The sequence below is a fragment of the Bos grunniens genome, chromosome 8 (genome assembly GCF_055505025.1).
Source record: "Bos grunniens cultivar Pamir isolate PY7600 chromosome 8, Bosgru_T2T1.0, whole genome shotgun sequence".
In the NCBI taxonomy this organism is placed as follows: domain Eukaryota; kingdom Metazoa; phylum Chordata; class Mammalia; order Artiodactyla; family Bovidae; genus Bos; species Bos grunniens.
In genome coordinates this window covers 70,277,238-70,303,121 of record NC_141172.1, presented here as the reverse complement: position 1 = coordinate 70,303,121, position 25,884 = coordinate 70,277,238, and the positions used below count along the sequence as shown (strand labels likewise).

General features: G+C 44.1%; 1 long non-coding RNA gene across 10 annotated transcripts in view; it reads left to right on the top strand.

Moving 5' to 3' along the window:
- The window catches only part of LOC147367384 (uncharacterized), a 78,991-nt gene that overhangs the window by 36,089 nt on the left and 17,018 nt on the right, over positions 1-25,884 (top strand). For 2 of the 10 annotated variants that reach the window (XR_015170054.1, XR_015170057.1), the window contains exons 2-4: positions 7,367-7,444; positions 8,400-8,461; positions 9,349-9,928. The exons of 2 other annotated variants lie outside the window; for them this stretch is intronic. This is a non-coding gene — a long non-coding RNA (uncharacterized LOC147367384). Of the gene's footprint in view, positions 1-7,310; positions 7,445-8,399; positions 8,462-9,348; positions 9,929-18,770; positions 18,836-25,884 lie in introns of those variants that run through there. 6 more of the 10 variants (XR_015170056.1, XR_015170060.1, XR_015170058.1 and 3 more) reach the window with 4 other exon arrangements.

Below are 25,884 nucleotides of genomic sequence, written 5' to 3'. Positions count from 1 at the left end.
AAGTGGGGAGTCTTAACCACTGGACCACCAGGCAACTCCCAGATAACATCTCGTTTTGAATAATTATTTCTGTGCAGACTCTGAAGGCTAATGAGCTCCCTCAAAAATATACATGGGCCAGGGGCCTATTACCCATGACATGGGACTCTATGAATGCACTAAAATTATGGTTCATACTTACCCTACCACTACGCTCAGTCTCCCAGTTGCCTGCACTCAGCTGGACTGGCTTCGTAAGAGAGAGTTATAGGGATTTTCCTGGTGGTCCAGTGGTTAGCACTTCACCTTTCAATGCAGGGGGTGCAGGCTTGATCCCTGATTCAGTTCAATTCAGTTCAGCTCAGTCGCTCAATCGTGTCCGACTCTTTTCGACCCCATGAATTGCAGCATGCCAGGCCTCCCTGTCCATCACCAACTCCCAGAGTTCACTCAGACTCACGTCCATCGAGTCAGTGATGCCATCCAGCCATCTCATCCTCTGTCATCCCCTTCTCCTCCTGCCCCCAATCCCTCCCGGCATCAGAGTCTTTTCCAATGAGTCAACTCTTCGCATGAGGTGGCCAAAGTACTGGAGTTTCAGCTTTAGCATCATTCCTTCCAAAGAAATCCCAGGGCTGATCTCCTTCAGAATGGACTGGTTGGATCTCCTTGCACTCCAAGGGACTCTCAAGAGTCTTCTCCAACACCACAGTTCAAAAGCATCAATTCTTCAGCACTCAGCCTTCTTCACGGTCCAACTCTCACATCCATACATGACCACAGGAAAAACCATAGCCTTGACTAGACGGACCTTTGTTGGCAAAGTAATCTCTCTGCTTTTGAATATACTATCTAGGTTGGTCATAACTTTCCTTCCAAGGAGTAAGCGTCTTTTAATTTCATGGCTGCAGTCACCATCTGTAGTGATTTTGGAGCCCCAAAAAATAAAGTCTGACACTGTTTCCACTGTTTCCCCATCTATTTCCCATGAAGTGATGGGACTGGATGCCATGATCTTTGTTTTCTGAATGTTGAGCTTTAAGCCAACTTTTTCACTCTCCACTTTCACTTTCATCAAGAGGCTTTTTAGTTCCTCTTCACTTTCTGCCATAAGGGTGGTGTCGTCTGCATATCTGAGGTTATTGATATTTCTCCCGGCAATCTTGGTTCCAGCTTGTGCTTCTTCCAGTCCAGCGTTTCTCATGATGTACTCTGCATATAAGTTAAATAAGCAGGGTGACAATATACAGCCTTGACATACTCCTTTTCCTATTTGGAACCAGTCTGTTGTTCCATGTCCATTTCTAACTGTTGCTTCTTGACCTGCATACAAATTTCTCAAGAGGCAGATCAGGTGGTCTGATATTCCCATCTCTTTCAGAATTTTCCACAGTTTATTGTGATCCACACAGTCAAAGGCTTTGGCATAGTCAATAAAGCAGAAATAGATGTTTTTCTGGAACTCTCTTGCTTTTTCCATGATCCAGCGGATGTTGGCAATTTGATCTCTGGTTCCTCTGCCTTTTCTAAAACCAGTTTGAATATCAGGAAGTTCATGGTTCACATATTGCTGAAGCCTGGCTTGGAGAATTTTGAGCATTACTTTACTAGCGTGTGAGATGAGTGCAATTGGGGAGCTAAAATCCCACATGCCTTGCAGCCAAAAGACCACAGCCTAAAACAGAAGCAATATTGTAACAAATTCAATAAAGAATTTAAAAATGATCCACATCAAAAAAATCTTTAAAAAAAGAGAGAGAGGATTATATGCAGAGACTTGGAAACCAACTGGCTTAGAATATCAGCTCTACCACTTCTTATCTCTGTGATCTTAGGCAAAGCACTTAACTTCTCTGTGCCTCAAATTCCTCATCTAAAAGCCAAGCTAATTAAGCCCATGCATATGCATACTTGCTAAGTTGCTTGAGTTGTGTCCAACTTTTTGTGACCCTATGGACTGTAGCCCGCCAGGCTCCTCTGTCCATGGGATTCACCAGGCAAGAATACTGGAGTGGGTTGCCTTTTCCTTCTCCAAGGGATCTTCCCGACCCAGGGATCAAAACCATATCTCCTGTAGCTCCTGCATTGCAGGTGGATTCTTTTACTGATGAGCCACCAGGAAAGCCCAATTAAGCCCATGCTGCTGCTACTGCTGCTAAGTCGCTTCAGTCGTGTCTGACTCTGTGCGACCCCATAGACAGCAGCCCACCAGGCTCCCCCATCCCTTGGATTCTCCAGGCAAGAACACTGGAGTGGGTTGCCATTGCCTTCTCCAATGCATGAAAGTGAAAAGTGAAAGTGAAGTTGCTCAGTCATATCTGACTCTTTGAGACCCCATGGACTGCAGCCCACTAGGCTCCTCCATCCATGGGATTTTCCAGGCAAGAGTACTGGAGTGGGTTGCCATAATTAAGCACATACAATACAACAAAGAAAAAAAACAACCCAATTGAAAAATGGGCAGAATATCTAAATAGACATTTCTCCAAAGAAGACATATAGATGGCCAATAGGCGCATGAAAAGATGCTCAACATCTCTAATTATTAGGGAAATGCAAATCAAAACTACAGTGAGATGCTACCTCATACCAGTCAGCATGGCCATCATTAAAAAGTCTACAAAGAGCAAATACTGGAGAGTATGTGGAGAAAAGGGAACCCTCCTGCATTGTGGGTGGGAATGTAAATTGGTATGGCCACTATGGAAAACAGTATGGAGTTTTCTCAAAAAGCTAAAAATGGAGTTGCCATATAATCCAACAATCTCACTCCTAGGCATGTCTGGACAAAACCATAATTTGAAAAGATACTCGCACCCTTATGTTCCTAGCAGCACTATTCACAAAAGCCAAGACATGGAAACAACTTCAATGTCCATTGACAGATGAATGGATAAAGAAGATGTGGTGCACATATGCAATGGAATGCTACTCGTGCCATTTGCAGCAACATGGATGGACCTAGAGATCATCATCCTAAGTTAAGTAGGTCAGAGAGAGAAAGACAAATAGCATGTGGTGTCACTTACATGTGAAATCTAAGCTATGACACACATGAACTTCTCTATGAAACAGACACAGACTCCCAGGCAGAGAGAACAGCCTTGTGGTTGCCAAGGAGGGTGGGGGGCGGGGGGAAGAATTGGGTGCTTGGATTAGCACAGGTATGGTGTGGCTAAAAACGTTGAAAAATAAAGTTAAAAAAAGTTTTTTTAAAAAAGACTTAGACAACATGAAAATATTAATGCTTGTTATTTCTCAAAGGAGCAACAAAAAGTCATTTTAATTCTTTGTGTTTCAATTTTCTGAATGTTGTGCAATGAACATGAATGATTTGTTCATTATGGAAAGATTATTGTTTAAACACGGGCTTCCCGAGTGGCTCAGTGGTGAAGAATCTGCCTGCTATGCAGGAACATAGGTTGGATCCCTGGATCAGGAAGATCCTCCAGAGAAGGAAATGGCAACCCATTCAAGTATTCTTGCCTGGGAAATCCCATGGACAGAGGAGCCTGGCGGGCTACAGTCCATGGAGTCACAAAGAGTCAGACATGACTGAGTGACTAACACACACACACATCGTTTAAAAGCAGGATACATAATTGTATAGGCAGGGTGTTTCAGTTATGCAAAATAGATGAAAACAGAAAGATATTAATGGGAGAATTGTGGGTGATTTTTTTCTTTATATTTTTAGGTTTTTCCAAGTATTCTGCTCTGAGAGCAATAAGTTGTTTGAGGTTGTTGTTCAGTCACTCAATCATGTGACCCCATGGACTCTTTGTGATTCCAAGGACTGCAGCATGCCAGGCTTCCCTGCCCTTCACTATCTCCTGGAGTTTGCTCAAACTCATGTCCATTGAGTTGGTGATGCCATCCAACCATCTCATCCTCTGTTACTTGAGGACATTGGTTCAAATGGGGAAACTGAGGCACAGAAGACCAAGGGGAAGGCTCTTGGGCTCCACATACACCTCTGCCTGCCTGGCCCAAGCTAGAGCAGCGTGGTCAGTCCTCCCCAGTGATGCCTCCTTTTGGGTTCATTCCTGACCCCTGACTTAGAGCTTGAGGCTGTAAATGACTGTCACATGATAACAGGGTGCAATCTCCAAGCCTTTCATTCTCAACCATAGAGCAGCAAAAAGAAACCTCAGGAGGAGAGAAGAAACGGTCTGCGGGGCCCCACATGTGTGGGGGTGACATAGAAGATGCTTGACACAGCCAAGGCGTCATCCTGACCATCTGCAGGGGCAGGGAGCCAGCCCTCAGCTGGACCACTGCAGATTCCAGACTGCAGGCATCTCCCTGCTGCAGCTGCCAGCTGCGAGGGAGGGGCGAGCCCTGCAGAGAGACTTGTGCACCAGAGATAGCAACCTACCCATAGCCCAGAGATTCTGGGCCTCCCCAGTCTACTTCCCCAACCAGTGTGGAACAAAATGAACAAGGAACAAACAAAAACAAATCGCCACAAGGACAGAAAAAAAAAAAAAAGGAAGAATGGGAGAATAGTACTTTCTAGAAGAGAAGTTAGATCTGATGGTGACAGCCAGTGGGGTTAGGGCAGGGTGGCCCTCTGGGCAAAGTTGGGAGTTAGAGCCACAGGCCAGGGGTCCCCCACTGGCTCCCACTATATGATCCAAGGCATGTGCCCCTCCCAGGGCAGTGCCCTATCTGTTGTTGTTGTTTAGTCGCTCAGTCGTGCCCGACTCTTTTGTGACCCCATGAACGGTAGTCCGCCAGGCTCCTCTGTCCATGGGATTTCCCAGGCAAGAATACTGGAGTGGGTTGTCATGCCCTTCTCCAGGGCATCTCCCTTACCCAGGGATCAAACCCATGCATCTTCTGCATTGGCAGGCAGATTCTTTACCCACTCAGCCACCAGAGAAGCCCCAGTGCCCATCTACAAGAGGCAAATGCCACCAAAGGGTTAAGAAGGTGTTCTTGCTTCTGGAAGGGACATTACAGCTACACATCTGCCCTAATACCCTCAGGAAGGGGCAGGTGGTTTGGTCTTCCCACCTATGCCTGTTCAGACTTGAATGTCAGAGCAGCTTGCTATGGCTGTCACACTCACCACTTCCAGGTCTGCAGTGGAGGAAATAGCCCCCAGCTCAGCGATCCCCACACAGGGAGGCTGTGGCTGGGTGGACAGTCTCTGCTTTGTCTTGTGCTGTGTGTGAGGACAAATCCAGCCTGGACTGTCTTCCATGTATTTGGCTCTGAGACACTCCGTTGTCCATGTCCTTCTCCATGTCCAGCAGCCCACATGGCCTGGAGGCCCTTCACATATCTGTCCATTGGCCTCAGAGTAAAGTGAACTTGAGGGATTTTTCCCCAGGTGGAATGGAGGCAAAAAGTAATCAGTGGCTCATTGCCATTAAAACTTCAGATATGGTCCTGGAAGTTTTAGAGACATCCCCAGTCTGTTTGAGGATAGTTACTTACCTATCTTTAGACAAGAAATGTGTCTAGCAGTGATTTCAAGGCAAGCCTACGGAAGGAGAGAAACTCTGACAATGTGAATGGTAGGAAGACTCATTCTCCCTTACTCCCTAGCTTCTCAAGTTCACAGGTTGCTATTAAAATCCCACCAGTGGCTTCCCTGGTGGTTCAGGTGTTAAGAATCTGCCTGCCAAAGCAGAGGACACGAGTTTGATCCCTGGTCCAGGAAGATCCCACATGCCACAGAGCAACTAAGTCCATGCACCACAATTCTGAAGCCCAGGTGCAAAGAGCCAGTGCTCTGCAACAAGAGAAGCCACCGCAATAAGAAGCCCGTGCACCACAGCTAGAGACTAGTCCCTACTCACCACAACTAGAGAAAGCTCAGGGGCAGCGATGAAGACCCAGTGCAGCCATAAATAAATAAAAAATCAAATCCCATGAAATCCTTCCACTGACATCCATTTAACTTTGTAATTTGGTTCAGGTTTAGGGTGTATCCTTCCAGGCCTGTCACTGGGCAAGATAGGGAGGAGGATATAACAAAAGAGTGAGATGTGGTCCCGGGCTCCCCAGTCCAGAGAGGACCCAGCCCAGGAAAAACTCACTTCATGGGCTGAAACTGACCCAGGACAGCTCAGACAACAAGTTCTGAACCATACTATGTGAAACAGTCTTTAAGGACACTCATCCTAAATTACCATGAATCCCAAAGAACCCACATTCAGGACCAAATCCTAAAATGCACCCCTTGCAAGTGAGTACCAGCCTGGAAAAAGAACATGCTGTGGGGGTGATCCTCTGCCTTGGAAAGAAGGAACTACAGGATGACACTCAGAACCATGCCTGGGCACTCTAGGTTATCAGTGTCCACCGACAGGCAACAGCAGCTGGGCCTTTAAAAATAGTATCCGGCACTGTTTATACGTATTCTACCCTGAGGATAGCACAGAGGAGATGATTCAGTGGACATGAACTTGGGCAAACTCTGGGAGATAGAGAAGGACAGGGAAGCCTGGTGTGCTGCAATCCATGGGGGTCGCAAAGCAGACATGATGTAGACTCTGAATAGCAACACCACCAACTTACTTCAACAGCACGCAAGCTGCTTGTGGCCGCCAGATCCAACCGCAGCCTCAGACACACCCAACAAGCCCACCTCTCATTTGTTGCGTTTATTCTCTTAGGAGGCATCGTATTTCTTTCTCTTTTTCTTATATTAATTTCTATTGGAATATAGTTGCTCTCCAATGTTGTGTTAGTTTCTACTGTACAGCAAAATGAATCAGCTACACGTGTACATACATCCCGTCTTTGGGGTTTCCTTCCCATTCAGGTCACCACAGAGCTCTGAGTAGAGTGCCCTGTGCTATACAGTAGGTTCCCATTGTTATCTATTTTAGACATCAGTTCAGTTCAGCTGCTCAGTCGTTCGACTCTGTGACCCCATGAACTGCAGCACGCCAGGCTTCCCTACTGTTTTAGACATAGTAGTGTATATATGCGGAGAAGGCAATGGCACCCCACTCCAGTACTCTTGCCTAGAAAATCCCATGGACGGAGGAGCTTGGTAAGCTGCAGTCCATGGGATGGCTAAGAGTTGGACACGACTGAGCTACTTCCTTTTCACTTTTCACTTTCATGCATTGGAGAAGGAAATGGCAACCCACTCCAGTGTTCTTGCCTGGAGAATCCCAGGGACGGGGAAGCCTGGTGGGCTGCCGTCTATGGGGTCGCACAGAGTCGGACACGACTGAAGCGACTTAGCAGCAGCAGCAGTATATATATGTTAATCTTTTCTCTTTGGACGTCCAGTTCATGCCTTCACTGATGTCTCTTCCAATTCTATGTCAGAATTAGTTAATGATTTTAACTAGCTCATTAACAGAACTGGTTAACGATTTATTTTCTGTTTCATATTTAGGTTTTTATTATCGTTCTTTAGGGTAGAACAGATGATACTTCTTTGAGCCCCATCTTGGTACCTCCACAAAGCCAACAGTACAGTCACGAGGGAATAATGGTAAAGACCATTCTCAGTATCTAATGATTGTCCATGCTCTGTCATTTGACTCATACAAGGAGCTCTAGTAAACATTTACTAGCTGCTTTGGAAAGCAAGTGGGTTAATACCTAATGACAACACTGTTACCACTGAGTCCAGGCTCCTACTGCTCATCATAAGATAGGACAATAAATCAAGATATGAGTTGTTAGGGCAAGGAATAGTTAGTGACTTTATTCAGAAAGCCAGCAGTTGGAGAAGATGGACTAGTGTCCCAAAAAACACTCTTTGTTAGAATTCAGACTTCTTTTATACTAAAAGGCTAAGAAGTAAAGACCTTGCTCCAGCCAGACTTTGGTAGAAATGTGTTCATTTCTGCCTTCCTATAGCTATTCACAGATGGGCCTGGTCAGGATGTTTCCTGTGAGCTAAACAAAAGTATTTTAGCTTAATGCTCATTACCTGGGAGGAAGGGTTCCTGCAGTCTTTGTGTATGACTTAAGTTTATAGGCAACATTCCTTTAGTGATTATCTTATAATAGGATACAAAGTTTCTTCCCTCCTAGAGCAGAACTTGCACCTTAGCCTGAGCTGGTTGGATTTTTGTATGCTACTGTTCAAACCTTTGCTCATCAGCAGAATTACAATCCAAACAGTCATTATTCCAGATAGTGATTTGTAGAGTCAATGATAATTCCCATCATGTGTGATAAACATCATGTTTGTGAATAATAATTACATGTAAAGCACAAACATATCCAAGACATACGGCAAAACTGAAATCCACATGCTACCTCCTTCTCAAGGAAGAATGATAAGCAAACCATGTGTTTTGTTTTTATTTACACATCTGGTTCCAAAGCTAATGGTTAGTGTATTTGCCTTGTTAGAAGACCTAGAATTATGAGCTGTTTATATGATGCATATGAAGTTGATAAGTTAGTGCCTAAAAAAGATACTTATTTCTATGTAGATGCCCCATTTTGGACAGAATGGAACAAATGATTCTTCACTTGGATGGAAGTAAACACACAGGTAAGAGGAATTAACTTGCTAATTTTTTCTCCTTTCCTAGTATATATATTAGTCTTTGTGTCCTGTATACTAAAGTACACATGCATTCATACTCAGTTGCTCAGTCATGTCTGATTCTTTGCAACTCCATGGACTGTAACCCTGCAGGCTCCTCTGTCCATGGAATTTTCCAGGCAAGAATACTGGAGTGGGTATACTGAAGTATACTTCCTTCCTAGATGCACTGAAGGAAGGGCAGTCTCAATCAGTACACGTCTGATATAGAGATTTTAAAACTAATTTTCAAATACAAAAGCAAGAGTTTCGTATCGCCAATATAAAATTAGGCCTTGCCAAGTCTGGTTCATTATAGTTTTGCCTTTCACCACTAACCTAAAATAATTTTTATTAAAAAAATATTTTTATACTCATTTGGCTGCACCACACTGCATGTGGGATCTTAGCTTCCTGACTAGGATGGAACTTGCATTGTTTGCATTGGAAGCACGGAATCTTAAACCACCGGACTGCCAGGGAGGTTCCTTTAAAATGAATTTTTAATCCAGATATCCAAGAACCAGCAAAGAGAAGCAATCATGCTTTCTGCTTACAATGAATTACTGTGAATTATATCTAAAAAGATATATTTTAAATTGTTGTTTAGTGTCCGACTCTTTGCGACCCCATGGACTGTAGCCCGTCAGGCTCCTCTGTCCATGGGATTCTCCAGGCAGGAGTACTGGAGTAGATAGCCATTTTCTTCTCCAGGGGATTTTCCCGACCCAGGGATCGAACCCACATCCTCTGTGTTGACAGGCATCCCCTGGGAAGCCAGTGGATCCCTTTAGGGAGCTATTATTCAGCCTACCACAATCCTGATCTAACCTTACCTACACTGTGATTTATAGGCACCTTCTTAAAGAGATGGAGCAAAGATAAACTTCGGATGGTGGAGCCGTAATTACAGTCTGAGTGTCTTGGTTTGGTACTGAAGACGGGGCTGGATCGGCAGTGTAAAGTTTGGATGACATTCCGACACCTGGAGTAGGATGGCCCAGAGAGCAGCCACTCTGGGACTGCGTGTATTCCTACCCCGATGCCCTGAAGGAAAGGCAGCCTCCAAATTGCTTCAGCTCCTCATCTCCTAACCTGCAGGTGCTTCACTCCCTTCCCTCCTCCACACTCAAGCACCCTTTCTTGTTCCTAAGAGAAAGGCTTAGAAGTGACTCATTTTGTAGCCTTTCTGCTCTCAGGGTACCTTGAGGTCCCCTGGAAATGAAAGGATTGGAAGCAACCAGCTTACTTTTCCTCGAATGCCCAAACACTAAGGGGAAATCCACACTGGGGAGACACTCTCTCCGGCTTTGTCAGATACAAAAGGACAGAGCAGTAAATGCACCCCTTCTCCCCTCGCTGGGCCCCTACTGGGCTCATTCTTGAGTGTTTGTCCTATTCTTAGCAACAAAGCCAGTTTCTCCAAGGGTCAAATCTTGTGGTTTTATTTTCTGGCTTTGCTCCACTCTTTTCTGGGACGGCCCTAATCCCTGGGCCTCAGCATCCCCACCTTGTAATTAACTGGGTTACACTCAGGTGATCATAGATGGGGAAGATTGTGTACTTGCAGCCTTCCAGTGCGACTCCCTCATTGTGCAGATAAGGAGATTGAGGCTCAGAGAAGGGAAGTGGCTTGGCAGGGGTCACCCAGGAGTTGTGTGTTAAGTTTCTGTGTGTCTTTTCTCATTTTCTTCTTTTAAAAAAATATTTATTTATTGGTTTCACTGGGTCTTAGTTGGGGCACGTGGGATCTAGTTGCCAGACCCCTGGACTGGGAGCGTGAAGTCCTAGCCACTGGACCACAGGGAAGTCCAGTTTCTGTGTGTCTTTGTCCTGTCTCCTCAGTAACTCCATGGCAGGGGCTATGTTTTGCCTGCTTTTTTAGTCCCTTCAGGGACCCAGGTCCAGAGTAGGGTTTGTAGACACTGGCTGATTTGGGAGGACTGATGGATGGAACACCAGACTGGTTGGAGAAAAGTTGTCAAGAGTGAGCCAGACTGTGAAGCTGGCCCATGGAGGCAAGTGTGGTGGGGGCTTTGGGGAGCCGCTCACCAGCTAGGTGATGGGGGACAAGTTTCTTGACTTTTCTAAACCTCTGTTTTTTCAACTATGAAATGCAGATGATAATTCTTACTCCACGTGGTTGGAAGAGTTAATAAGATTTAATAAGCCTGATACACTCGATTGTTGTTGTTTAGTCACACTCAGTTGTTGTGGTTTATTGCTAAGCCAGGGGCTTCCCAGGTGATGCTAGTGGTAAAGAACCTGCCTGCCAATGCAAGAGATGTAAGAGATGCAGGTTTGATCCCTGGGTCAGGAAGATGCCCTGGAGAAGGAAATGGCAACCCACTCCAGTATTCTAGCCTGGAGAATCCCATGGACAGAGAAACCTGGCAGGCTACAGTCCATGGGGTCACAAAGTAACTGAAGAGACTTAGCACAAATGCGTCGCTAAGCTATATTGACTCTCTGTGACCCAGTGGACTGTAGTCTGCCAGGATCCTCTATCCGTGGGATTCTCCAGGCAAGAATACTGGAGTGGGTTGCCATTTCCACCTTCAGGGGATCTTCCTGACCCAAGGACTGAACCTGTGTCTCCTGCAACGGCAGGCAGATTCTTTATCGTGGAGCCACCAGGGAAGTGGAGAAATGGAATAATACCTGCCAAATCAGTACATGAAGTATGTCACAGTCATTAGCAGTTGCGGCCACCACGGATGGTGAGCTGGTGAGCCCAGAGGGAACTCAGAAAGGAAAGAATACCTGCCATCTAGCAATCATCAGACTGCAGCCACAGCGAGCCCCAAGGAAACTCGGGATTCTGGCCCCAGATAACTAAGGTACATTTCAAAAGAATGATTTCAATGAACCCAGACTCTTGCATCTTCCCATACATAGAAAAGCGCTCAATTCCTTAACGCGGGTTATCTGGTTTTCTTTAACTAGCAATAATCTTTTGATGTTCAGATTACCTGCCCTTTGTTGTGAAACTTCTATATAACTTGGCTCCCCCTTGCCTTCCCCGCTCCAACTCATTTCCTTGAGCAGTTCTCTCAGGGTTACTTGAGATGCTGTCTCCTGGGCTTAAGTCATAAAAATTCCTACTGAATAAACATAACTCTCAACTTTTAGGTTGTGAGTGTTTTTAAGTGTAAAGTTGTTCACTGGAGCTTTATGAACTTTTATTATGAAGCTTCAGTTTCACCATGTAAGTGCCATTGTGGGGGCTGTAATAGGAAAGAAACTACGATACACACACACACATATACACACACACAGGCTACTGAAATTGCTGCCTCTGATCTCAGGAAGTTGGAGGAGGAAGGATGACTGGAGAAGGACATAAGAAAAGAAAGCCACCGCCAGTGAAAATAGTGGGGTAGCCCTTGCAGGAGGAGAGACAGTATAGCTGAGAGCACCGGCTGGGTGTTCAGTCTGCAAGGAGATGTTGGTTAAGCGCATGGACTGGGAGTAGTATTAACAACCAAATGTATCTGCCCTTCAGTAGCTGTGTGACCTTAAGGAGATGGCTTCCTCTCTCTGAATCTCCTGAGATCAGGAGAGAGGATTTGTTGTTGTTGTTTAGACGCTAAGTTGTGTTCGACTCTTTGTGACCCCATGGACTGTAGCCCGCCAGGCCCCTCTGTGCATGGGACTTCCCAGGCAAGAATACTGGAGTGGGTTGCCTTTTCCTTCTCCAGGGGATCTTCCTGACAGAGATCGAAATCGCGTCTCCTGCTTGGCAGGCAGATTCTTTGCTACTGAGCCACCAGGGAAGCCCAAAATGAGGGTAACTGTCCACATCTCTCAAGGTGGGTACAGACCTCGCTGTGGATTCACTAAAATGTTCTACGTGATGTGACTGTTGTGTCGAAGGAACTCGGTAAGATACACCGTCCATTAGCATCAGCGTGGTTCCGGAAAGCGCCCTAGAGGAAGGAGGAAGAGCAGAGGAGGGTGACAGTGATGGAAGGGGGATTTTTCTGATTGGAGCAGGCTGGGGAATGAGTGATGGAAGCCCCCCCCCCCTCCGCCGCCCCATCTCTGAGGATTTCAGGCAGTCGCTGGAGAGACCCACATCCTGGGCTGGACCTTCATGGCCCAGGCTGTGTGTGGCTGGAAGAGAGTGTGTACCATCTGGCAGTGAGAGGCTGGGGCCAGGGAGCCCCTGCTCTGGGGATGGGGCCTCGGGCTCTTGGAATAAGGACAGCCGATTATTACTTTTGTCTCCACCCAACTCCGGGAGCCACCCAGAAAGAGATATGCTCAGTTGTCAGTCTCCCTCCCCTAGAGCAGATACTTTTTGTTTTAAAATAGTTGGTTTTTTTAGTTTTTAAAATATTTGCACACATAATACATGCTTTTATTTGGAAAGCATACAAAAGTCAAGATAACATTACAGTTATAGTCTCACCACACAAAATGATCATCTCCTTCCTATATTCTAGATTTTTAGTGCTTTATTTTTTTGCTTTGTAAAAAATTATCTAGTTGTAATAACAATATAATTTTATTCTACTTTCTCACTGAATATTACTTCATAATCTTTTGTGATGGTAGACTTTATATACACAATTTAAAAGTCTGCCTTTGACCACATGTATTTAACTTATCCATTGAAAGTTGTTTAATTTGGGGCCATTATGAAATTAGCAGTTAGTTTGGGATTAACACAGACACTACTATATATAAAATAGATATTCAACAAAGACCTACTCTATAGCAAGAGAACTATACTCAATATTTTGTAATAACCTATAAGGAAAAATAATCTGAAAAAAATATATATATATATCTGAATCACTTTACTGGACATCTGAAAGTTAATACCACATTGTAAATCAACTATACTCCAATTTTTTAAAAGTGCTGTGGGAAAAAAAGTCTGCCTTTGATTTCTGATAGATGATGAATTCTCATCTAATGTAGCTAATCATTCCTACATTATTAGGCTGTTTCCAATTTTACACTATTATGAAAAAAATCATATTAACATGTTTGAATACAGTATATTCTGTAATTTAAATTATTTCCTTAGACTGAATCCCCAAAATGGAATTAGTATAGTTAAAATGCATAAATGGTTATGACTTTTTATACATATATTAGGCCTATCAAAATGTTTTCTGGTTTTATTCTTCCAGAATATATAATGTATACACATATAAAAACTTTAAAACGTAGAGCTAAGTAAAATCAATGGGAAAAATAATAATCTTAACATCCCAAATCACCTCTTTTGACATTTCCATATACTTCCCTCCACATTATTCTGGGATAATTTTGTATACATAAATCATATTTTTCATTTACTTTCACTTATTTCTTTACATCTTTAAAAATGCTTCTAGGGGACTTTCCTGGTGGTTCAGTGTTAAGACTCCATGCTTCCAATGCAGGGGGTGTGGGTTCAATCCCTGGTCAGGGAACTAGGATTCCACACGCCACACAGTGCAGCCCAAAGATTTAAAAATGAAAATAAATAATTAAAATAAAAATCCTTCTAAAACATGATTTTTAGTTAGTGCACAGTGGCCCATTTTTCACAATGGCCCACTGTGTGTATGGTAGTTTATATCTTATTGGTGGTCATTGGGATTCCCCCCCCCCACCCCCAGTGCTTCATTATTGTAAATGACACTAGAGCAGATGCCAAAAGGCCTCTACTTTCATGAGGAAGACCCCATCCCAGTGCGAGTCACAGAACCATGAACTGGACAGATCTACTGTACCTCAAGGGGTTCACTCCTCCAGCACCCTGTAACTGGATCCAGAATCACCCACATCCGCATTTTACAGGTGAGATACAGTACACTCAAGAGAATTTCAGTGTCTAGTGCAAGTTCATAGACCTAGTAGGTGTCAGAGATAAGAATGAAGATATAAAAATCTAAAAGCCTTGATGCTGCTTCCACATGTGATACAACTGGATTGTTTTCTTTCTGAAAACATTCTTATTTTTTGTGTTATTTAAAAACTAGGTGTGCATAAGACACATGGGCTACAGTCCATAGCATTGCAAAGAGTCAGACATGACAGAAAATAAGCAACAACAAAGTATGTATACAGCTGATTCATTTTGCTGTACAGCAGAAACTGATACAACATTATAAAGCAACTATACTCCAATAAAAATTAATTAAAAACAAACAAGAAAAGATGATAAGGCAGACTTTATTCAAGGGGAATACTACAATGGGGCTTTATAGTAGGGGAGCAAGATTGGGCTCAACTCCAAATACAACAAGGGCCAGTGGAGATTTACAGCCAAGGAACGGGGTCATCTGATGGAAAATTACTAAGAAGAAACTTAAAGGGTAAGGGGGACTCTGCCTAAACCAACTCGACAGGATTTTTGCCAAAGGCAGGCCAGGGTGGTAAGATACTGAGTGTAGGGGATAAAGAATTTGCTCAGAAATCAAGGAAGTGTGATTTTCACTAAACTGACACAGCAGAATTCTTGCTAAGCCTGGACTAAGCAGAGATGAACACGGAAGTCCAAAAGTCAGGGCCTGGTTGAGAAGAGGGTTCACAGGAACCAGACTAGAATTAGGTCAAGGGGTAAATCTTTGTGAGGGTCCAAAGCAATTATGCTTGGGACTTGCCTGCTGGTCCAGTGGTTAAGACTTTGCTTTTCAATGCAGTGGATGCTGCTTTGATCCCTCATCCCAAGGCCACATGCCTTGTGGCCAAAAAACCAAAGCATGAAACAGAAACAACATTGTAATAAATTCAATAAAGACTTTAAAAATGGTCCACATTTTTAAAGAATCTTAAAAAAAAAAAAAAAAGTAATTGTGCTCATGTGGGCCTCCAAATTGGGCCACATTTTTAGAGGGCTAGTGACCAGCTTGAGGGCACAGAGAGAAAGGTGACCTGGATGATAAAAGGTCTGGGATACATGACATGATTTCTTTCAAAAAACATTTAGTTCCTACTATGTGCCAAATGAAGAGTACAGACAATAAGAATTAAATTCCTGTTCCAAAGGGCTTTATATTCTGGTGTGAATATAGAGAAAGACTGAAAATAAGATAGCTTATGAAAAAAATTAGCAAGATAATTACGGTATGACAAACACTGAAATATAGGGGGAATGTGGAGTGTTGCATATAATCTCTAGAGCAATCTATGAGGTGGAGGAAAATCAAGAGTCTGAAGGTACTTCCCTGGTAGTTCTTTGGCGACTACTGTGCTCCCGATGCAGTGGGCAAAAGTTTGATCCCTGGTCAGGGATCTAAGGCCCCACATGCCACACAGTGTACCCACTCCCCCCCCCAAAAAAAAAGGGCGTGGCATATCACAGAAACAGAGAAAACTTAGGAAATGAGGGAAAGACTGATTGTGTTGAGTGCAGCTGGGAGGAAAAGAAAGATGAGAACAGAGAAGCAACTGCAGAATTCGGCAAGATGGATGTCATTTGTGACCAGAACACAAGAACAGCTTTCACTGGCGTGCTCAAAATGGAAACCCAGTTAGGAGAAGCTTTCAGAGAGAATGAGACATGATAAAGCAAAAATCACTTTCTCCCAAAGTTTGGCCATGAACAGGGAGCAGAGAATGGAATGATATGCATAGAGTCAAGGAAGGATGTACAGTTGACCCTTGAACAACATGGGTTTGACCTGTGTGGGTCCAATTACATGGGATACTTTTCAATAGTAAATATTACAGTACTACACAACCCTCAGTTGGCTGAATCCAAGAACGTAGAAACACAGATACGAAGGAAATGTGGATACCAAGCACTGATTGTAAATTATACTTGGATTTTTGAATGCAAAGATGGTCCACACCCACAGCCCCCATGTTGTTCAAGGATCAACTATATTTTAAAAGATGGGAAGACACAATTGTATGCTGATGGAAAAGATCCAATAGAGGAAGGGGAAGCGAGGGAAGATTGATAAACTCAGGCATATAATCTGTGAGATGGTAAGTGGAGGTGGGTTCAGAGCATAGGTGGAGGACTTGGCCTTTGATTTGAGCAGAGAGATTTAGAATACTTATAAGGACAGCACTGTAACTGGAAAGAAACCAGAAAATATGAGTTTAGCTCCCAATAGGTCTGTAGATTTGGTGATAGGAAGATGCCAAATGCTTCCCTTTCCCTAGTGAAGTATGAGACTGAAGTTGAGCAGAACAGAACACAGGTGTGAGAAGAGATAAAATGATATGGAATAAATTCCTTGGAATATGAGAATATATGTTGACTGGGGAAAGTTAGCAGGATTGTTGGGCAGAGTGGGGTGCCCATCTGAGGTCTGTGCCTCAGATGTCAGCTCTTACTAAGTAAAAAATCTGTTGGAAGAATGAGAGAGTTCATGTGGTCCTAGAAAAAGAAGGGCTAGAGCACCAGGGACTAGCTTAGCACTGGGGAATCTCAAGAGCAAGAACACACAGATGGCACTTGTAGAAGGCAACCACTGGGATAAATAAGTTCCATTCTCCCCACATTGAAATCCCAAGGGGAGAGCATCTGATTGGCCAAATGGAAGCCAAGAACAATGATTTAATTAAAAGTCTCATCAAGACTGTTCAGTGAGGGACAGCTACTTTGTCAGGAAATCTGTGATGTGATTACACAAAGAAGAGGGAGAGGATGCTGGACAGACAAAAGGCAGGTGACTACTATGTGGTCATGAATTCAAGTGAAACCAGTCAGTAGGACTGTGTGTTTTCTCCAGCAATATTCAGCACCTCTGGGGTGAGCTCAGAGAAAGTGGGTCATTGGGACTGAGCTAAGTAAACACTGTGGAATAGGAGCTCATTACAGTAATTAGACCTTACACAACCGTAGGAGGAGCTGCGGAAGAAATGTCCAAATTCGGAGCTGAAGGATGAGAGAAAAGCCACTAACCAGCTCTGGTGACATGTAGACATTGGCAGGCTTTCTGTAAGCTAGCCACATCCAGCTGCTGTAGTCAGATTACAAAGGGGGCTGAGATAGAAGTCCATCCACAACTGTTGGTTCTCTGTGGCTACAGCTTTGGAGTTCACACCAATGTGTCCCGCGTGTCCTGGCATCACTGTTGGACATCAGAGCCAGCAGCTGGGAAGAAGAGACCCAGAGCAAACCTCTGGCACGCTTGTGTCTGCCTCTAACCGACAACTGCCTTCAGGGTGTTACAACTGCTCTTTCATTTTGCCTCCCAATTCTTATACAGCTTTGCTTTTGATCAGCTCTAACCCTGAACTGTTCAAAGGGATTCTGGGAAACATAGTTTCCAGTGTAAATAATGCAAAAACACATATACAATAAAAGAAATATTATAAAATATTATTAATAATAATGAATACTATTATAATGTAATTAGTATATAATTAATATTATATTAATAAAAATCATTTAAACAATATAATTTTATAATGATAAAAATAATATAAAAACCCATATGAAAATACAGCATAGTAAGGATAGTAGAAAACAAGAGAGACAAAAGATTTAGTGTATTTTCAGGGGAGTTACTATCATAATGGACCATAGAATCCAGAATATGAGGACCATGAATTGGCAGTGAGAAGCTCAAAGAATTATTGCATTAGAGGTACTAGAGTATGCTAGCTGTAAGGATAACAGATGATAGTGGGTTATGAATCTGAGTTCTGGGATGTGTTCTGATTACTGATGATTGGGAGGTCTAAGGTGGCTGAGGGGATGGAGACCAGAGAGTTGGAAGAATCATGCATGTGGAAATTGAGGTCACTGAAAATGGCCAGGAGGGGACCAAAGAGAAAGTCTATGAGCGAGGCTGGAGCTGAAGTCCCTGTGAGTGTGTGGCGGTGACGAGCAAGCTGTCAGGTACAGCAGTTAGGACTGGTGGAGACTGAGCTTGAAAGAACTGGAAAGTTTCAAGCAGAAAAAAAGAGAAGAGGTTTCAAAATGGTGACAGAAAGCAAGGAGAGCTCCTGTTCAGTTCATGCCCTGAGGTACTTGAAGATGAGGGGGTGTGGAATGGACTGTCTTCTGAGAGCATTGCGGGGGATGGGGAGTGGGGACCAGGGACAGGAGGGAGAGCCACATTTCACCCAATGAAAGGAGGTGGAAGAGGCATTCAGGGAAGAGGTGAGAATACAGGGGACCGTGCGGAGCACTCAACATGTGTTCTAAGAGGGCACAATGAAATGTATCCCCAGAGGGGATGGGTGAGTCAGGTTAGTTGTAATTATATTACAACTTTTCAGTTGCAAATGTCAGAGATCCAACTCAAACCAGATTAATTTAATTAATGAAGATTAATTAATTAATTAAGAGAATTTATTTGCTCATATACAGGCAGACCTCAGAGATATTGCCGGTTCAATTTCAGACCACTGCAATAAACTGAATATTGCAATAAAGTAAGTGACATGAACTTTTTTGGTTTCCAGGTATAAAAGTTGTGTTTTTACAATATACAAACTGTGTAGTATACAGTATCTATACACTATACTGGAGAAGGCAATGGCACTCCACTCCAGCACTCTTGCCTGGAAAATCCCATGGACGGAGGAGCCTGGTGGGCTGCAGTCCATGGGGTCGCTAAGAGTCAGACAGGACTGAGCAACTTCACTTTCACTTTTCACTTTCATGCATTGGAGAAGGAAATGGCAACCCACTCCATTGTTCTTGCCTAGAGAATCCCAGGGACAGGGGAGCCTGGTGGGTTGCCGTCTATGGGGTCACATAGAGTCGGACACGACTGAAGTGACTTAGCAGCAGCAGCAGCATACACTATACTGTAGTCTATTAAGTGTGCAATAATATTATTGTCAAAGAAAGCAGAGTACACACTCTTAAAATGTGTGTGTGTGTGCTCAGTTGCTTCAGTCGTGTCCAACTCTTTGCAACCTCATGGACTGTAGACTGCCAGGCTCCTCTGTCCATGGAATTCTCCAGGCAACAATACTGGAGTGGGTTGCCATGGCCTTCTCAAGGGGATCTTCCCGACCCAGGGAATGAATCTGTGTCTCCTGAATCTCCTGAATTGGAGGCAGATTCTTTACCACTGGGAAACCCTAATTTAAAATACTTTATTGCTAGAAAATACTGACCATCTGAGTTGTCATTTTGCTGGTAGAGGCCCTGTTGTTAACAGCTGTTGACCGATCAGGGTGGTGGTTGCTGGGGGACGGGGTGGGGGTAATTGTGACTATTTCTTTAAGAATAAGACCACATGAAGTGTGCCACATTGACTGATTCTTCCTTTCACAAATGATTTTTCTGTAGCATGCAATGCTGTTTGATAGCATTTTCCCACAATTCTTTCAAAGTTGGAGTCAACCATCTCAAACCCGGCTGCTGCTTTATCAACTAAGCTTATGTAATGTTCTCAATCCTTTGTTACATTTCAAAAGTCATGGCATCTTCCCCAGGGGTAGATTCCGTCTCGAGAAACTACTTTCTTCACACATCGATAAGCAACTCATTGTCCATTAAAGTTTTATCATGAGATTGCAGCAATTTAGTCCCATCTTGAGGCTTCATTTCTCATTCTCCTGCTATTTCCACCACCTTGGCAGTTACTTTGCTACTGAAGTCTTGAGCCCCTCAAAGTCATCCATGAGGTTTGGAATCAGCTTATTCCAAACTCCTGTTAATGTTGATATTTTGCCCTTGTCTCATGAATCATAATTTCTTTTCTTTCTTTCTTGTGTGGACCATTTAAAAAGTCTTCATTGAATTTGTTATAATATTGCTTTGCCTTATGTTTTGGTTTTTGGTCACCAAGCATGTGGGATCTCAGCCTCCCAACCAGGGATTGAACCCACATGCCCTGCATTTTTGAAGGTGAAGTCTGAACCATTGGACAGCAAGGGAAGTCCCCCTAATGTTCTGAATGGCATCTAGAATGGGAAATCCTCTCTAGAAGGTTTTCAATTGCCTGTGCCCAGATCCATCAGAGGAATCACTCTAGTCTGAACCACTGGACAGCAAGGGAAGTCCCCATAATGTCCTGAATGGCATCTAGAATGGGAAATCCTCTCTAGAAGGTTTTCAATTGCCTGTGCCCAGATCCATCAGAGGAATCACTCTCTACAGCAGTGATAGCTTTTCAACATCTATTTCTTAAATAATAAGACTTGAAAGTCAAAATGAACCCTTGATTCTTGGGCTACAGAATGAATGCTGTATTAGCAGGATAAAAGCAACACTAATCTCATTGTCCACCTCCATCACAGCTCTTGAGTGACCAAGTGCATTGACAATAAACAGTAACATTTTCCTGAGCGGTAGGTCTCAACAGTGGGCTTAAAGTTTTTGGTAAACCATGTTGTAAACAGATGTGCTGTCATCCTGGCTTTGTTGTTGCATTTATAGAGCACAAGTGGAGTCAATTTAGCACTTTTTTGGAATGGCCAATGAGCACTGGCTTCAACTTAATGTCACCAGCTAATGACTTTTCCAATGAGCCCCTAACAAGAGAGTTAGCTTGTCCTTTGGCACCCCACTCCAGTACTTTTGCCTGGAAAATCCCGTGGACGGAGGAGCCTGGTAGGCTGCAGTCCATGGGGTCGCTAGAGTCGGACACGACTGAGCGACTTCACTTTCACTTTTCACTTTCACGCATTGGAGAAGGAAATGGCAACCCACTCCAGTGTTCTTGCCTGGAGAATCCCAGGGACGGGGAAGCATGGTGGGCTGCTGTCTATGGGGTCTCACAGAGTCGGACACGACTGAAGTGACTTAGCAGCAGCAGCAGCTTGTCCTTTGAAGCTTAGGAACCAGGCACTGACTTCTCTTCTCTAGCCTTGAAAATCCCAGACGACTTCTTCTTCCCATATGGGCCTGTTTTGTCTACAAGGATAATCTGTTGTTTAGTGGAGCCACCTTCATTAGTCATCTTAGCTAGATCTTCTGGATAACTCGCTGTAGCTTCTACACCAGTCCTAGCTGCGTCACCTTATACTTTTGTGCTATAAAAACTGCTTCTTTTCTTAAACCTTAAAAGCCAACCTCTGCTACCTTCGAGCTTTTCTTTTGCAGCCTCCTTACCTCTCAACCTTTATAGAACCGAAGAGAACTGGGGCCCTGCTCTGGACTGCTGTTGTTGCTCAGTCACTAAGTCATATCTGACTCTCCATGACCCCATGGACTGCAGCTCTTCAGGCTTCCCTGTCCTTCACCATCTCCCAGAGTTTGCTGCAACTCATGCTGTGGATTCAGTTCAGTTCAGTTCAGTCGCTCAGTCGTGTCCAACTCTTTGCGACCCCATGAATCCCAGCACGCCAGGCATTCCTGTCCATCACCAACTCCCAGAGTTCACCCAGACTCACGTCCATCGAGTCAGTGATGCCATCCAGCCATCTCACCCTCTGTCGTCCCCTTCTCCTCCTGCCCCCAATCCTTCCCAGCATTGGAGTCTTTTCCAATGAGTCAACTCTTCGCATGAGGTGGCCAAAGTACTGGAGTTTCAGCTTTAGCATCATTCCTTCCAAAGAAATCCCAGGGCTGATCTCCTTCAGAATGGACTGGTTGGATCTCCTTGCACTCCAAGGGACTCTCAAGAGTCTTCTCCAACACCACAGTTCAAAAGCATCAATTCTTTGGCGCTCAGCCTTCTTCACAGTCCAACTCTCCCATCCATACATGACCACAGGAAAAACCATAGCCTTGACCAGACGGACCTTTGTTGGCAAAGTCATGTCTCTGCTTTTGAATATGCTATCTATGTTGGTCATAACTTTTCTTCCAAGGAGCAAGCGTCTTTTAATTTGATGGCTGCAGTCACCATCTGCAGTGATTTGGGAGCCCAAAAAATAAAGTCTGACACTGTTTCCACTGTTTCCCCATCTATTTCCCATGAAGTAATGGGATGCCATGATCTTCATTTTCTGAATGTTGAGCTTTAAGCCAACTTTTTCACTCTCCACTTTCACTTTCATCAAGAGGCTTTTTAGTTCCTCTTCACTTTCTGCCATAAGGGTGGTGTCATCTGCATATCTGAGGTTATTGATATTTCTTCTGGCAATCTTGATTCCAGCTTGTGCTTCTTCCAGCCCAGTGTTTCTCATGATGTACTCTGCATATAAGTTAAATAAGCAGGGTGACAATATACAGCCTTGACGCACTCCTTTTCCTATTTGGAACAGGTCTGTTGTTCCATGTCCAGTTCTAACTGTTGCTTCCTGACCCGCATACAGATTTCTCAAGAGGTAGGTCAGGTGGTCTGGTATTCCCATCTCTTTCAGAATTTTCCACAGTTCATTGTGATCCACACAGTCAAAGGCTTTGGCATAGTCAGTAAAGCAGAAATAGATGTTTTTCTGGAACTCTCTTGCTTTTTCCATGATCCAGTGGATGCTGGCAATTTGATCTCTGGTTCCTCTGCCTTTTCTAAAACCAGCTTGAACATCAGGAAGTTCACGGTTCACATATTGCTGAAGCCTGGCTTGGAGAATTTTGAGCATTACTTTACTAGCATGTGAGATGAGTGCAATTGTGCAGTAGTTTGAGCATTCTTTGGCATTGCCTTTCTTTGGGATTGGAATGAAAACTGACCTTTTCCAGTCCTGTGGCCACATCTGAGTTTTCCAAATTTGCTGGCATTAGACCCTGGTTAAGGGAATGTTGTGGCTAGTTTGATCATCTCCAGACTACTGAAACTCTCTCCATATCAGCAGTAAGACTATTTTGCTCTCTCATCATTCATATATTCAGTGGAATAACAGTTTTAATTTCCTTCAAGAACCTTTCCTTTGCATTCACAGCTTGCTTAAGTGTTTGGCCAAGAGGTCTGGTTTTCATCCTATCTTGGCTTTCACTATATCTTCCTCACTAAGCTTAATCATTTCTAGCTCTTAATTTAAAGAAACATGCAATTCTTTTCCCTTGAATGCTTAAAGGCCATTGTAGGGTTACTGATTGGCCTAATTTCAATATAGTTATGTCTCAGGGAATAGGGAGACTTGAAGAGGGTGGGGTGAGCAAGAGAGGGGGAGAGACAGATGAGGGGGTGGATAGAGAAGAAGGAAAAAAAAGAAAAGGAGAGAAAGAGATATGAGTGAATAGCCAGGCAGTGAAGCAATTATACCATACTCAACCTTTATTCCTGTTAGCTTGGCAGTAAAGAATCCACTTGCAATGCAGGAGACGTGGTTCAATCCCTGGATCGGGATGATCCCCTAGAGAAGGAAATGGCAACTCACTCCCGTATTCTTGCCTGGGGAATCCCATAGACAGAGGAGGCTGGTGGTCCATGGGGTCGAAAAGAGTCAGACACAACCGAGCAACGGAACACACACACACAACCTTTATTGATTAAGTTCTCGGTCTTCTGTGAGTCTGGTGCATCCCTTCAGTCTCTCAGCTTCTCTATCCTTTATGTTAGCTGTATTCTCAAGCAGCCTCTCCCCAACCAGTGAGCAGATGGCTGCCCAACATCTCCAGGTGGATGTGGTCCTCACCACCTGCTTCTTCCCTTCCACACCAGTGAAATCCCAACCTGAGCCATACATGATGGTTAACATGGGGACGTCTCTAAGTGGCCATGGTCCTGGGTCCACTGCCCACCCCTGGTAGACAGAACCCACCAGAACCTCATGTTGGTGAGTAATGGAATGGTTCTTCAGAGGAAGACTGCGATGCTGTCATCAAGAGGAGAAGGACAGGGTACTGGATGGCAAAACATGGACTGTTCACATGTTGTTTAGTTGCTCAGTCGTGTCTGACTCTGTGACCCCACAGACTGTATTCCACCAGGCTCCTCTATCCATGGGATTACCCAGGCCACAATACTGGATTGGGTTGCCATTTCCTCCTCCAGGGGATCTTTCTGACCCAGTGATGGAACCCGTGTCTCCTGCACTGGCAGGCAAATTTTACCACTGAGCCACCAGGGAACTCCCCAGGCTGTCTACATGGGTACCTACATAGCAGCATGCAGCTAGGGTCAGGTTGATGCTGAATCACTGCAGAGGCTGGGATTTGGACTTCTTGTGACCCCTGAGGAAAACAAGGATATGAGGCATGATGGGGTTGGCACTGATAACTTCTTAGGGGAAGTGGGCAATCTTCATCTTAGCCTGGAGCACTAGAATGGGAACTTGGGCATGGCGCCACCTAGTGCTGTGTCAAGGCATAGCAGGGGAGACCAAGGCACAAAATGGCCTCCCTGCAGTGGCCGGCCCCTTCAACTTCAGGGAGTTTGTGGTCTAGGAGATGTAGAGGGTCATTTGCAAATGTCTGAAAGCAGTGGGGAGAAAAAGTTAAGGGCCATGGGATTGACAGCGGCTCTTGGCAAGTTGCAGAACTCACCTCTGAAAGAGGAGGCAAGGTAATCTATGTGGCTCCAGAGGAAAATCAGCAGCTGTATGTGAGAGCTGGAGGGAGGTTTTGAGCTAATAATTACAAGCAGAACTGTCTAATGAAGAAGTGGCTTGCTTCCAAGGCCGCGAGTTCCCTGTGCCTAGAACTGTTTAAGTAGTGATTTGAATGCTTCTAGTCAGAGATAGTTTTCTGTGGTTGTGGTTTCAGCCTGTCTGCCCTCTAATGCCATCTCTCAGCACCTACCATCTTACTGGGGTTCTCTGACCTTGGACATGGGGTATCTCCTCTCAGCCACTCACACAAGAACACAAGAGAAGACTCTACACATGGATAACACCAGATGCTCAACACAGAAATTGGACTGATTATATTCTTTGCAGCCAAAGATGGAGAAGCTCTGCACAGTCAGCAAAAACAAGACCGGGAGCAGACTGCGGCTCAGATCACGAACTCCTTATTGCCAAATACAGACTTAAATTGAAGAAAGTAGGGGAAACCACTAGACCATTCAGGTATGACGTAAATCAAATCCCTAACAATTATACAGTGGAAGTGAGAAATAGATTTAAGGGACTAGATCTGATAGACAGAGTGCCTAATGAACTATGGATGGAGGTTCATGACATTGTATAGGAGACAGGAATCAAGATCATCCCCAAGAAAAATAAATGCAAAAAAGCAAACTGGCTGTCTGAGGAGGCCTTACAAATAGCTGTGAAAAGAAGAGAAGCCAAAAGCAAAGGAGAAAAGGAAAGATATACACATTTCAATGCAGAGTTCCAAAGAATAGCAAGGAGAGATAAGAACGCATTCTTCAGTGATCAATGCAAAGAAATGGAGGGAAACAATAGAATGGAAAGCCTAGAGATTGCTTCAAGAAAATTAGAGATACCAACGGAACATTTCATCCAAAGATGGGCTCATTAAAGACAGAAATGGTATGGACCTAACAGAAGCAGAAGATATAAAGAAGAGGTGGCAAGAATACACAGAAGAACTGTATAAAAAAGATCTTCACAACCCAGATAATCATGATGGTGTGATCACTCACTAGAGCCAGACATCCTGGAATGTGAAGTCAAGTGGGCCTTAGGAAGCATCACTACAAACAAAGCTAGTGGAGGTGATGAAATTCCAGTTG